Here is a 14,790-nt window from a genome sequence, read left to right on the forward strand (position 1 = left end):
GCCCTCATAGTGTCGGCTGACACCTGCCACAGTAATTAAATGAATCAAAGACAATCAATAACAGTGGACTTGTGCAAGGTGACACTGCAGTAAATTATTGGTGGACACTGGAACGAATGGATGAATGAGTTTAATCCCTTCTGTTTGGGATCCTGGAGACACTGGGCTCTATATGGTTAAATACAGTTAATTATCTAAATCTGTGATTGGTGCAGTACTTTTTACACGTCACATCCCTCCCAAATCCCCAATAAGTCAATTTGGGTTTCTGTTATAACCTGTCGGGGGTCTAATTGATCCCACACAAAAGTAGCATCACTATGTAGGATAACATACTGTAGATTACAAAGGAATATATAAATAGGCATTGTTCATGAATAGCCCATAAAACATTGAATATTTCCTTGTGTGGTGTAATAACAATGCTTTATTTTGTCACCTTCATCAAATGTTTGTGGCAGAGGGGAAGGGTTACCATTCAAATACATTTCTACACATGGGGTTTAAGATCTGAAGAGAAGAAAAATAATTGGTAGATTTTGCAATTATTATTATTATTTTTAACACATAAGTAAAAATGGGGTCTGTGGGATCCAAGACAAAGAGGAAATGAAGCTTTAAAAACACACACAGGTCTCACGGGGGAGAAATCAAAAGAAGTATGAAGAAAGTATAAATTTCAAACTTCAAAGGATTAGAAATGGACATAAAAAATGAAAAAACTCATTGAGAAAGTGAACTAAAAACACATTCCCTTTGTCACGTACAGCCGGAGACCTCATTGCAGCACATGGCAGCGAATATAAAAACATTTCAGTGACGTATTACTGCTTGGAAATCCATCAGAGCACTAATTGATAACTATGTAATTTTCCACGGTTGAAGAGTAACAGATGAACAACAACAAGCCTGGTCAATTGAATTAATGGTCAGCTGTAAATACATGTGGAGGCATGTGCTCATCCATTTGTAAACACTTTGATTTACTTGGGGCATCTCATTACTAACAGCATCACCTCATCAATATTGCGTTAACAGACCATTACACTATATATTCATTAATTTGCAAAAAAGAACATGAGAGCTCAATGAGATGAAATGAGATAAATGAATGCTCAGTCTACCGAGGCCAAACTATCTATCTATAAATAGGTGCTTTAGACATGGGCTACATGCTTTAAGTGGCTTGAAATTAATGCAGAAGTGCTGCTGAAGTACACAGTCGGAGGATGACGGAGTCCTCACATGGTCTGTGCGGGGCTGGTTTCTACAGAGCTGCCCAGCCCTTTGGTGAAAAATGGAAAAAAAGGCACACGTGTGTGACTGTGCATAGGTGAGCGCTTACTCCACCCACAGCAGCAGTTATCAGACAGCTGCAGAGCTCTCACAGCTGACCTGCTGACCACCGAAACTCTCAGACGCTCTCCATGTGGCTGGGCACCCAAGGGACACACTGCACTCTACCAAGAGGACTCTTACAGCAGTCTCAACACGTTTAGGTCAGCGGTGATTTACACAGAATTACAGATTTCTGATGAACCTTTGCAGCGTTGTTTAACCAAAATTACCCCAAAAGTGTCTCATTTACCCTTCGTGGTATCCTGCCAGGCTCGTAGATTCCATTGAGGACACTGAGGTAATTTCCTCTGTATTCTTTCTGGGAATTCAGGGGGTTTGGCAACCTTGTGGAGTTTACATTGGAGGGGATTTTATAGGCTGATGCCAGTAGTCTCCAGATTTTTGTCCCTGGCAGCGTGGTGAGGGCTTTTAAACTGAATTTGGTCCTTTTTGTTGGGGAATAAATTGGAAAAAAGCTATGTATATTTGGCACCAGCTATAAGGAAAATGGAGACGTTATTTTAGTTACAGTTTAGTTAGTTGAGATTATCAGAAGCTGTTGATTTCTAGAGTTAAGTTTTCTGGAAAGAACCATTCCAAGAAAACTAATATAACTGAACAGCTACCTCAATAAAGAAAATATGAGAAATCAAAACAATATCAAAATATAGAGGCTTTTGGTGTATTTCTAAAATCCTGTATCTACAGTAGCCATGCAGATTGTTAAGGGTTTTTTTCATGTTTGTTTTGCTATAGCAATGCGTCTACCCAGAAACAGTGTCTCAGTTACTTTGGATAACCCACAGAACTCACTTTCAGCAGTTTTCATTGGAACTACTTTCTGTATAAAGAAATAGTCCTTGATTCCACTCGAAACCGTCCGAGCAGGGACTGTAGGTAGAGCAAAATAATATGGAAAATTAAGCACAGCACATGGGAAAGGGAAATGATGCCGATGGAGAACCCAATGTCTAAATACTGTGTCATTTACATTTATACACATTTTTTTGTTCGAATAATAACAATTCATAGCTGGTAGAGTCAACCAAAACCCTTCAGCAATTAAATTTACACTTAATTTTTCAATTAAGTTGAAAAGTGACTGTCAAACTGTGTCCTTTAAGTGACTCACACACGTAATATGATCTGAATGGAAATGTGACAACATCATAACCACATAGTGACAATGCGGTGAGTGAAGTAATAAGTACATTCGACAAGCATAGGCTTAATTGACACCGTTATCCATTCACAGTGACACCAAACCACATGGATTTGTCTGGTTTACACTGTCCAGACCAGTTCTGAGGAAGAAACGCAATCAATTGTGCTTGAAGAATGAAGTCTGGACAACGGCGCTGCAGTATTGATCTTTCTCAGGGGTAAACATTAGGTAGCCTGTCAGATGGATATTTAACACAGTGGCATTGCCCATGAGCTGACAAAAGTGAATGATAGTCAGCAGCATCCGAAGAAAGAAAAGGATGTGAGATTCAAACCAGAAGAGTGAAGTCTGATGATGAAGAAGTACGGACAGAGACAGATGATTTCAAATTAATATTTAGTAATACTGCATTGTTTGCACACACACACACACACACACACACACAAAATCACAAAACCTACCTCAATGACAAATAACACAAAGCGCAAAATAGAAATAAAATGCACGACCATACCACAAATCCACCCAGCTGCCATACATCCCTCAGCCTCCATGTCAGCATTCACGTTGCTTATGAGTATAATATAAATAATAAACATCTAGAATGAGAGAGAGAGAGAGAAAGAGAGAGAGAGAGAGAGAGATATTGGTGGGAAGGAGGAAGAGGGTACACCAATTTGTGGAGGAGCATTCATCCAGTCCTTCTGCATGGAAAGATAATTTCCTCCCATTACTACAGCACAAAGCAGTGCAGGTTTTCCATTAAGTGTACAACCACAGCCTCCCCAGCCTCTCAGCCAGCCATTAGCTCTGAGATTAAGTAAACCTCTATTTACATACTGTAGCACTGGCGCATGCTGAATCTTTCAACATTTGGCACCACACAAGATGGGAAATTGCATACATTTTCTGATAAAGATCAAAGGAGGTGCTCATCCTATCCTACACTCGTCCTTGAAAGTCTGTGCAGACTTATCTTGAATTCCTGAGTTATTTCTCTGCGTCTTTTACAAAATGCAGTGCTGAAGTGTGTGCTGTAAGAGCTTGTATGATGAAGGTGAACTGAAATTAAAAGTCATATATATATATGTATATATATCTCATTGGTGTTTGTTTTGACTTACTCATTTGGTTATAATTGCACTTGCCAAAAACAAGAAATGTAAGTTGTTTTTTTGCAGATAAAACATGTCTTCTGGTGAGGTATGATGTGTTTACGTCTCACGTTTTGCTTTTGTGATAAAACCATTCATGTTTATCTGTGACAGGCTAAACGTAGCACAAGTAGAGAAGAGACATGAAGTCACTGAACTCACTTGGTAATGTCAGTTACACGGCAATATCTATCTAAAGTTTGCCACCATAAGCTAATGCTTATACCAGAACAAGACTGTAGCAACAGTGTAGTGAATTAAGGGTGCATTTTAATGCTCATGAATTGAGATTTTTGTTTGTAGGAGGAAGAATGTGTTATTTCTTCTTTCAAAAGCTACATAGACTCCCTTTCTACACACAGTATGTAAATTCTGCCAGTAGGGGTCTCTCAATCAAAACAACAACAAAAGTCAAAGTTCGATGATGTCATGAAGTAGCGTGGAATCATCGTTGTCTTCGTTGATAAACAATCACCATTGCAGATGAAAATCTATCTGATGTGAACAAGGCAGAAAATAGTAGTTGCTGGATTTAACTCCAGTTCTATGAGGTTAACCATTCACGGACAAGCAAATGTATTAAAGTTTTATTCATGTTATGTTTAGTCACATTTATTCACGTTATGCCATTTCATTCTAATGAAATGGCATTAACTTGCTTACTTACCATTAGATGAGTCGACTACCCATACAGCCACTGTAGCTAGCGTTATGTGGCAAATTCAATCGTGGGGATTCATGTTGCAAGATGGCATGTAATTAATGAAACAATGCTGTATTACTGTTACTGAGTATAATTGTATTCCTTCCTCACTCTCTGACATATCATCTGGTGTTTCCCGTGTTTTAGTTATAGCAACTAGACGGGGCGGGTATGACGCCATTGACAGGCCAAATGAAAAGCACGTTACCTTGAATAAAATTACAGATTTCTCTGGGTTATAACATTGTTGAAAACATTTGGGATAACGTTAACCGCACAACTCAACAAAATATATAACACAGGTGCAGTCGTTTTAAGACATTGGCTCTTTCCTAATGAGAGCAAGACGTGAACAACGCTAATTTCGTTAAGAGGCAGTCAACCCACCTCAAAGTCAATCACAAGACTTTGAATGAATGTAATAGGCTGTGATGTTTGCGAGTGCATTTTTTAACAGGTGGCTAGTTGTTGATGTTTCCCCGGGGTGGCAGTTGGTGTCACAGGTGCTGCTTGCGCTCCACATCACTCTGCTTCGGGGGGAATCATTGGTCGTGTTGGCAGAGAGTGCTGTTCTGTCAAGGTGCATTATTCTTTCCACCACACGCCACATCCCCAACTTCAGCCCCACATGGCTCCTGGTCTCGCGCAAGAAGCAGCTCCCTCTGTTTACCACCAAACATCACCTTCCACTTTCACCTCTCCCTCATTTTATCAGGCCTCCGCTCTCTTTCTTCCTCTGAGGGCAACTCTAACACAGACAGATCCCATTAACCCTACCTGTGATTTGTCCTTAACTCTGACAAGCGGCACACCAAAAGAACAGACGCGTGGTTTTTTTTTTAATCTAAATTCACAGAACAAGTTTTCATTTTTCTAATGTTTTGTGACAGGCCCAGCCAGCAATGCAAAAGAAAGAATGACCCCTGTCAAAAAAAATGACAGATTGACAGAATGATATTCCCTCAGGTTAAATGTGTTATTTCATTCTTTGTTTATTTTATACCTCTCCTCTTGCCCCTTTATGTGTGCTCTTGGAGAAAATGGACCTCTAACATTTAGGTGTTGTTGTTTTGGTCTCAATTCCATGTTTTCATATAGCAACGTTCGACACGGTTGAGTTAGAAACATGCAATTGGATTTGAACCAAAAGGGGGCAGGTAACTCATTGACGTTACCATATTTCTTGTTATATCTCCCATGAGGTTGAATCGCTCTCCTGCTGACGCTGATCTCCAACCAGCCTGCTGTTCCTACTCAAAGGAAAGCTCAGCACTAAAGCAGCCACATTATTTGCCACTGACCCAATTAGATCCTGCATAGATCCTGTTATACATATTTTTCTCTCTCCTCTTTCCCTCGTTCACCCTTTCCTTATTTTTCCTCGGCTCCCTTTGATGAATGGCTTTTTAGGACAAACGACAGCTCCGTGATTAATCGTGTATGCTCTTTCACTCTTCCGTCTTCTCACTTCTTCTTCTTCTATTTCAATTTCTGTTCCTCACCCTGTGTAACTAGAAATATTGTATCTTTACCTGGGTTTGCCCCATCAGCATATTCCCATAAATAAAAGAGGGGGAGAGGTTGCGATGGAGTGGAGAGGGGTGGAGGGAAGTGTGGCCCAGAGGCAGGGCAGTGGGCATGTGCGAAATGGAGGGGTGAATGGATGGAGAGGGAAGGGGAGAGATGAGCCAACTGCTCCAGATCAGGAGTGTGAAGGTGACTGCAGAGAATAAGACAAAGAGGGAGGAAGAGATGAAATGAAAGAGAAATGCAAATGTTAAAGAGTAGAAAATAGACAGATGATTAGAGAGAATATGCAAAAAAAATAAAAACAGAGATAGACAGATAAGAGCAGGAAGAGGCATGAACTAAAATGCCAGAGAAACTGAGAGGAATTGACAGGACTGATGAATAAAAAAGGTGGATTGTATGAGGATGTCAGAACAATTTCCACAGCAAGAAATGAAATCCACGAACTAAACCTTCAGATCCCCAAGTCCTTTCATAATTTGAAAGAAAAATGGCCCCCACTATCACACAATAAAGGGAGCGCAAATGTAATGCGTGACAGGAGGATGAACCGCAGAGCAGGAGATGAAGAAGTAAAATGGGGACGTATTGCAATAGCAGTGATCGTAGTGAGGTGCGCAGCCAGTGCCCCATGGCAGGACGTCATGCTGTGCTTAATGAGGCAACAGTGCAGGCAATTAGTTCCTGATATGACATTATCAGTCACCAATAAGTGAACACATCATTAACCATGAGACCCCTCCTATAGCCTCTCATCTTCTGTCTGTCGCTCAAGTAGAAACAGAACATGCATGTGATTTTAAATATAAGAATTTTTTTTTTATGACTCAGCATAAAGCTGACAAGGTTTCCTTTTATTTATTTATCCTCTATGAAACGCGCATACGGCCCAAATATCATTAACAAGTGTGTGAATTCTTTACCAGGAAAAAAATTCAACCCTGTCTCCAGAGATTACCTTCATATGCAACAGCAAATAAGGTTTAACGATGCACAAATAAAGTTTTTTATCAACATTATGAGGAAACATTGTTAATTAATGTATCTGGCAAGTCACAAAATGTTCGTACTGAATGTATGAGCAAAATATTCAACGTGGCACTTAAGGATCGGCACGAATAATAGATTAATCGATTACCAATCGAACACATACATGATTAATCTTTTTTTCCCCTTATTAGATTTTAAGTACCTTAAGTACCTGGATTATGAGCATGCGAGCGCATTTGGGAAATGTGGTGCCACACGGCCAAGACAATTTTAAAATACCATATTAGTCCAAATATACGCCGATATGTTTTTCTGGAAACTACATTTGGAAAAAGTCGGGGTCATCTTATATTCAAGAACATTACATATTCTTTTTGAACAGAAAGTGTCATCCAACAGGGAGTGTTACATTATGGGTTGTTTGAAACATTATTGTTGCTGGGCTAGCAAGTGTCTTCAAGCCAGTTTATAACATACTGAAATTAAGCAGCACGGAGGTCAGTAGGACAGTAAATGATCTTTCCCCAGAGCTGTCAAACACACTGCTGCACCCATAGAGAAGACTCTGCGCTATAAAAAAAAGAGACTCGATATATATACACTTCTCCGTCATCATCTTACAGCAGCAAGGTCTGGACAACCATGCTCTTTTTTTTGTGACATGGGAACCTCATGCGCAGGACGTTTATTCGGCTCAATCCAGTTGACGGAAACTCACCTAATTCACACTCAGTTTGTTGCAACATTTCTAACGGTCGGGCCACACATCCTGCGTGACGGCTACCTTGCTGAACTGCTGTTTGTTGCAGGCGTGTGGCGTCCACATAGACGGCGCTGCTGCTGCTGCTGCTGCTGCTGCCAGCCCTGTCTTTTTACACTGACTCTCCCTTTGATGGCCATCAATAATAGCAATACTTGTGTTTAGGCAACTCAAAGCACTTGGTTAAGGTTGGGGAAAGATTATCATCTTGGTTAAATACAGGAAAAGTCAACTTACTTGAAGACATGTTTAGTTTATTAACACGTAACCAAAACTGATGATCTTACCCATTAACCAAAGTTAATGTTTTTGCTGCCTAAAGCTAACCACACACATGACTTGGGATGCGAACCCTAGTCCCCAGTGTCAAAGCACTTTGTGACGGGCAAAACAAATTAAGCAACTGAGTGTAATTTCTAGGAGTCAGGGTTGGGAAAATGTCCCTTACAACGCTGTATCTGCACATAATTTAGCCTCATAAGCAGCTTTTTCACAATATGGCTTCATGCTGTTTAAAACTGCACCACAGCTTCCATCCGATCCAAGCCAAGCCAAATACATAGGTTGATTTCCACTTAAGTAAACAATTCAAAAGGTCTACACTCCATTGGGAGCTGACTGGTGCATGAAATGCGACAACATTATTGCACTCCCTTGTCTTTTTCTGTGACGGTAAGGGGTGAAATAAGTTTCCACTTCTTCAAAAAAAAAGCAAAGCGCTAAATAAGGGCTTTGGTCGGACGCGCTAAGCATATTTGAGCGTGGCGAGGGTCTGATCGCACAGGGGAATAGGTTCCTCAACAGATTCCCACTGCAGCACTGCCTCGCTGGGCAAAGAACAGGGAAACAGAGAGGGAGAACGAGGGAGGAAGACAGAGTGAGAGAAGCAGAATGAGAGGGAGAAAGCATAAAAATAAGATTATGCCTTACCTGCAGTTTTTGTTTTCTCATGAGCAGAACAAAGTTTTTTGCTCTACTTACTGGACTATCATCCACCTATTGAAAATAGAGTCACTTCAGTAGACCTACGTTTCATGCATCTGCAAAATTTCACCATATTTTTTTCACTAAAATGACAAGGCAGAGAGGATTTAGCAATTTAGCATTTTTTACACATTTTACAGCGAGGTGTGACATTTGCAGGAGTCATAGGTCGTGTCGCAGGTTTGTCCAGTGAAGTGAGACAAAGTTCATACTCCGACCACTGCAGAGCAAAGCAAAATGCCAAGGAGAGGAACAACAGAGTTTGTATGGAAAGTTACTCCTCTTTGATGGTCAGAGGGACCGCAGATGTGTCATTTATGTTACTTTCATCACACTGAGACGAATATAGAGACTTTTCTGACCTTGTTCACAGGTTAAACTGAAGGTGTCCTTTCAACAAGAACAGCGAGCATATTTGGTACACGTCGGCAGTCAATGAACAGTGTGGCGTTCAATAGAAAAACGGCCCCAGGGACATGAAATCCCTCTACATGCTTTGCCTGGCTTAACTAACAAACAGCAGTGAAGAGTGAAGGAAACGCTCTGTGATGAAAGGATGGACAGTACAAAGAGGAATAGATTGTCACTCTTCAGCTATGTATATAAACAGCACACACACTCTCACACACACACACACACACACACACACACACACACACTTACAAATCGCTGTCAAAACAGCTTTACAAAGCATCTTTAGCTTAAACCTCAAAAAGTGAATCCACTGTCATTATGCAGGCGACATTTAACATCCCATGCGTCAGTATGTGGACTTGTGACTTCAGGCTTAAATGGGCGTCAACATTTTTTTTCAGCCGTTACTTAATTAACCTCTTGAACCTTGAATTCACCCCTAGTTAAATAGCTTTTTTCCGCCACACTTGCCATATACAGTATATATTATACAGAATATTTTCTTCATCTGCTTGCTCCGATACTTCAATTAATATCCAACGACCCTCCAAAGATGCCATAGTTTACGAGCTGCAATTTTACATCATGTGCAAATGCATAATTATTTCGACTAAACTCAGCATGACTTTGGTATCTTTGTGGAAAAGTTCAATAACAAGTGCATAGGTTGAGTTGTGCTTCCTCACAACAATTCACACAGTGACACATTGTTTTATATATCATACTGACTTTATTTATGAGGGGAGATCTTCCTGGCTGCCTTTGTTTCTGTCCTGTTTGTTACCTGCGTCCCGACGTGGCATTGCAAGAGAGAGCCTAAGAATTGACTTAACTCCAATACAACTACAGAAATCCTGGTGTCACATCTGGGCTGGCCTCCGTTACACTGGCTTCTGTTACTCAATGCATTCTGTCATTGAGCATTTCTTTCATCTGTCTTTATGAAAAATAATAAGCGCTTGGGTTTACTTTCTATATTCTAAGACAAATATAATACAAATATATTCTAAACAACAATTACTTGGTGAGCATATTGAAAACTATTGCTTCCATAAAAGAAACTAGCAAGCTCAGATACTCAGTAACTTGGTTTCATCCATATCCATAAAACTCACCAATGCTGTCTTCTGAAGTATTTTGTTTTTCAACTTTCTAGTTGTAATCTCTACTGTCTAAAAACATCTGCAGCCTTCAGTCCTCTCTGTCCTGTTGTTGTCTGACACAAATGTCTAGGGCTCATGGGAAATGGTGATTATTAAAGGCCGCTACAAAAATATAAAATATCCAATAAATAACAATATTACACCATTTTTCAAAAAACTACCATCCTTATCTAAATATATGAAGCGAGCCTGTGCTGTTGAGAAAGGCTCTGTTTCCAGGCTGAATTTTTTTCACTTCGGCAGTTATCGCAGCGTGCTTATGCCAGTAGCGCAATTTCTGACTCGGACCTATAAGAGCTGCATTACTTTGTCCTGTTGACTGTGTTCACAAGTTAAAGTGGTTTGTTTTTCACTGACATTGAAATTTCACACTGCAGAAACTTCTTTGACTAGAATTTGAAAATAACATGAAGGGGTTTGGCACTTCACTTTCACTTATCTGTGAAACATGCACCTGTAATGATGGACCCAAAGGTTGGTCGATCGGGTTTCAAAAGGCTCATTGATTTAGCATCTTGAATCTAAAGTTATTCAAACCAAAATAGATTGCAATGAAATATAAATTAATCTAGATTCATGGCTCATCTGCCTCCCCCAACATATCTGCAGTAAGACAATATCATTGCCCTTTTTGTTCTTGAGGACAGAGGCAGCCAGTTACATCTCTAATCCCAACATATTTAGCTGGATAATCACCTTTGATTATATAATCCTCAGGTTAGGTAGGGCTTCATACAATAGAGATACACCTCATTCACATCTACCTGCCAAGACAAACAAGGAGAACAATCAGATGGAATAGAATTTAAATAGAATAAAATCATCTTTTTCTTTCCTTTCTTTTGGTTGCAGAAGAAGGTAAGATTGTGTAAAAGTGTATTTTGCTGTACTGATGATTTGTAGTGAAGTGTCAGCTTGTTTTACTCTGCAATGTTTAATAATTCAGAAGAACTGGAATCAGCTATGGTTCGTTTGTAGTGAGCGAGCTTTGTGCAGAGCATGTTCGAGGTAGCCACTCTCACTCTAATGAGATTGACAGACGTCTCTTCTCGGCTTTGTAATATTTGATTGTCTGGATCTCGAGTACATTTTGCTGCACAGGCCAGCAGATGGCCAGTCCACTGTTTGCATTTGTTTTGGTTCAATATTTATAACATCAACAGACTTATTTAAAACAGCTCCACCGTGTGATCATCAGGCTAGGCGAGGAGGAGGGGGTCGGAATTAGACAAGAATTACATTGTCGCAAATGAAGAGGCAGGAAAAGATGTCTGTGAATGAAAATCTCATTCTCGCCCTCTGTTCCCTCCCTATCTGCACCAATACTGAAGGCGACAGTCTCATTTCAGAGCCATGACATGAAATCAGTGCTGGGGTGGGTGGTGGTGGTGGTGGTGGTGGAGTGTGAGGTGGAGGAAGTGGTGGAGAGGTGTTAAGATAGGTGAAGATAAGATGGAGTGCCAGACCCGATTGCATTACTATCGGTTGTTTATGGATCAGACACAGGCTGGTTTGGCCCTCTGGGATTGATTGTCTTCTGACTGGACAGCAGGCGAATGGAAAGGTAATACAAAAACAAAGAGAAAACAGAGGGAGAGTACAAAGACGGGTGAAACCTCACCTCCACTCAGCCAATCTGAGCGGAGCTGTGCGTGTTTTTCTTTCTTTTTTTAACGTCTGCCAGGGAGATTCATTTTTGTTCCCATTTGCTTGCCTGTTAATTGGAGATTTCAGATTTCTACAACATTTGGTGTAAATTTAGGCCATGTGTCAAGGAACAAAGATGATAAGATTTTGACAATTTTCTGTGAACGGATTATATGGAAAAACATAAAATGCTTATAGGGGAACTCCACTGGTGTTAACAGTTTACAGGTCTTGGGGAGTACAACTGCATGTGGGGAAAAAAAACTGATATAGCCTTTTGTGGCTCCAGAGGGAGCTGCGCAAAGTTTGGCAAATTGCTTTAAGCGATGTCACTTGACTTAACAACCAAACAATCCATGGGTGTGGAGTTAGAAAGAAGTGAGCCTACCGGACCTCTGTAGGCCGCTACTCATCTCTGCTTGAGGCTAACAGCTACTAGCATAACACACCCAAATCATGGGCCAAAGTGTTGTCCATTGAGTTGCATTGTGGGTAATGTGGGTGCCAGATTTTGACAAGGAAGAAGAATGCGTGGAATAAAAAAGACGATATCTCTGGTTCTGCTGCATCCATTTTGATGTCCGTCGTGAGTCTGACAATTTTCTAGAAGTGCTAAATCAGTGGAGTACTCTTTTAATAACTGGCTATTTCTAATAACTTCACATTTCCTGGTAACTCCTGACTTCTCAGACGTTGACATGACTAATCTATCAGTATGATAACATTATTTATAGTTTCTTCAAAATGTGTAATATGTTTCTGATGAGGACCTGTAGCGGCTGTGTGAATTATGGCTCTTGTCTGTCAGGAGCAAAGCCGTCCCTAACTTTAACCAAGTAATTTTTATGCCTAAACCTAACCAAACCTTAACCGTAGATGTGGCAGATCACAAACAAACTGTCGCCCTGATAACAGGGTGGTCAAATCAGAAAACGCTCATATGTTTCGTTTTGGAAAGCAATGAATAACAAAGCATCTTGTCCATTAGTCTAAAGGACTTGAACTTAAAATTAAAATTCTTCTAGGCACGGCCTATTTGACATAAACTGTCATTACTCTTCAATGCATTTGCATCTTGCACATATCAACTCTGAGCAGAATTTAATAATAGTCACACAATATATGTGACGCTACAGGAACATGATCAACATTAATGGCCGTAACACGAGTGTCACTCACTTGAAATTTTGCTCGATTCATTCTTGTACAAAGCCTCAATATTCCCAAACGGGATGTGAAGTATCCTCCAAAAATCATGGCCACTTTCAGCCAATCAGCATGAATATTCACATCCAGACGCAGAAATAGAAATATTTTCTAAAAATAACAGATTAAAAGGATCGTGCGGCCTTGGTGGAGTAATGACCTCTGTGAGTGCTTTCTATGCGTCTGTTTTGTGTGTGTTGTATGTGGGTCTTGTTTGTCTGACATGTGCAGTGAATCTGGGCACCGTTTCACTCCAGTGGCTCTTGTGAAATATATTTAGAATATCCATTTAGTATTTAACCCCTAACACTCCAGCCAGGCCCATTCACCTCCCACTGCAGCGTTGCAGCTCTCCAGTGCCGCCCGCTCTCCATCATCAGCTGGGTTAGTTGTGTTTGTTTTAGCCCAGTCCACCTGGCCCTCTATTTCATTACTTCAATTAGCGTGATTAGGATCTAAAATTGCTTGTGTCGGCTCGGTGATTGACAGCAATTGGCCACTTAGGGAGGAGAGCTGCAGAGACACACACAGTGCTGCTCAATGGCTTGTGTAGTGAAACGCGCATGTGTGCAGTCTCTGTGTGTGTGTGTGTGTGTGTTTGTTTACTCTGATGGGAGTTGTGCTCACTGAAGATGAGAGCAATTCTTCAGGCAAACAATGTGAGACCACCACTATAGAAAGTCCAGATATCTTGCTTTACCCACATGTGCGATGTGAATGTTTGGGGGAATGGAAGAGACAGATGTGTGTGTGTGTGTGTGTGTGTGTGTGTGTTTGTGTGTGTGCAGCTATCTTTGTGAGAACCAATTTGAGTTTTAGACCTTGGTAGTGAGGACATTTTTGGAAAGTGAGGACATTTTGGCCAGTCCTCACTTTCGGACAGACCTTCAAAGGGCTGTTTGAGGGTTCAGACTTGATTTTAAGGTTCAGGTTAGAATTAGGTTTAGATTAGGGTTATGTTCAGGGTTGGGGTTAAGCATTTAGTTGTGATGGTTATGGTTAGGAGCTAGGGAATGCATTATGTCAATGAAGGTCCACACAAGTATAGAAGTACAAGGTTGTGTATGCTTGCAAATACAGTATGTGGGCAGGATTTTGTAAACATTATGAACTCATCTTTAATGCAAAGCAGAATCATCATCATCATCTGCTGTGTGTATATGTCTGCATAAATAAACCACTGCTATACTCTGCGCGTGAAGTACATTTTAGTATAGTCAGAGAATATAAATCATTTTCAATCATTCCACGACTGTACTTGTGTGAACATTCCTCGCTTCTCCACCCGTGCAGCTTAACATGCTCTAAGCGTGTTGCAATCAGTGTGTATCACATGCACAGTGATTGTGTGAAAGCGTGACAGACAGGCAATCACTCCTTAGTCATGGCACGTTTTGTTCAGCCCAGTGGGGAGTTGGGAATGTGGCTAGTTTTGCGGAGGCACATTAAACGGTCCGGCGTAATTTAGAGGACTGGCTGGTCTTCATGTCTCTTCTCATTAACAGCCCTCATGGTCCAAGCGGGCGCCTAAGTAGAGACCGCTGGAGCAGATCTTCGGGTAAATGTCTTTGCGCCATCTCCGTGGCATGTGAGATGGCGGAGTGAGGTGTTACGTTTATAGCACATCAGTGCCAAGTACGGCCGTTCATCATCAGGCGCTGAAAGCCAGAACCGCAGAGGTCCATGACAGAACATTAATCTGTCTCTCAAACAGACAGCCTCTCTCCTCCTCTGCA

This window comes from Enoplosus armatus, chromosome 2 (genome assembly GCF_043641665.1).
Source record: "Enoplosus armatus isolate fEnoArm2 chromosome 2, fEnoArm2.hap1, whole genome shotgun sequence".
Lineage (NCBI taxonomy): Eukaryota > Metazoa > Chordata > Actinopteri > Centrarchiformes > Enoplosidae > Enoplosus > Enoplosus armatus.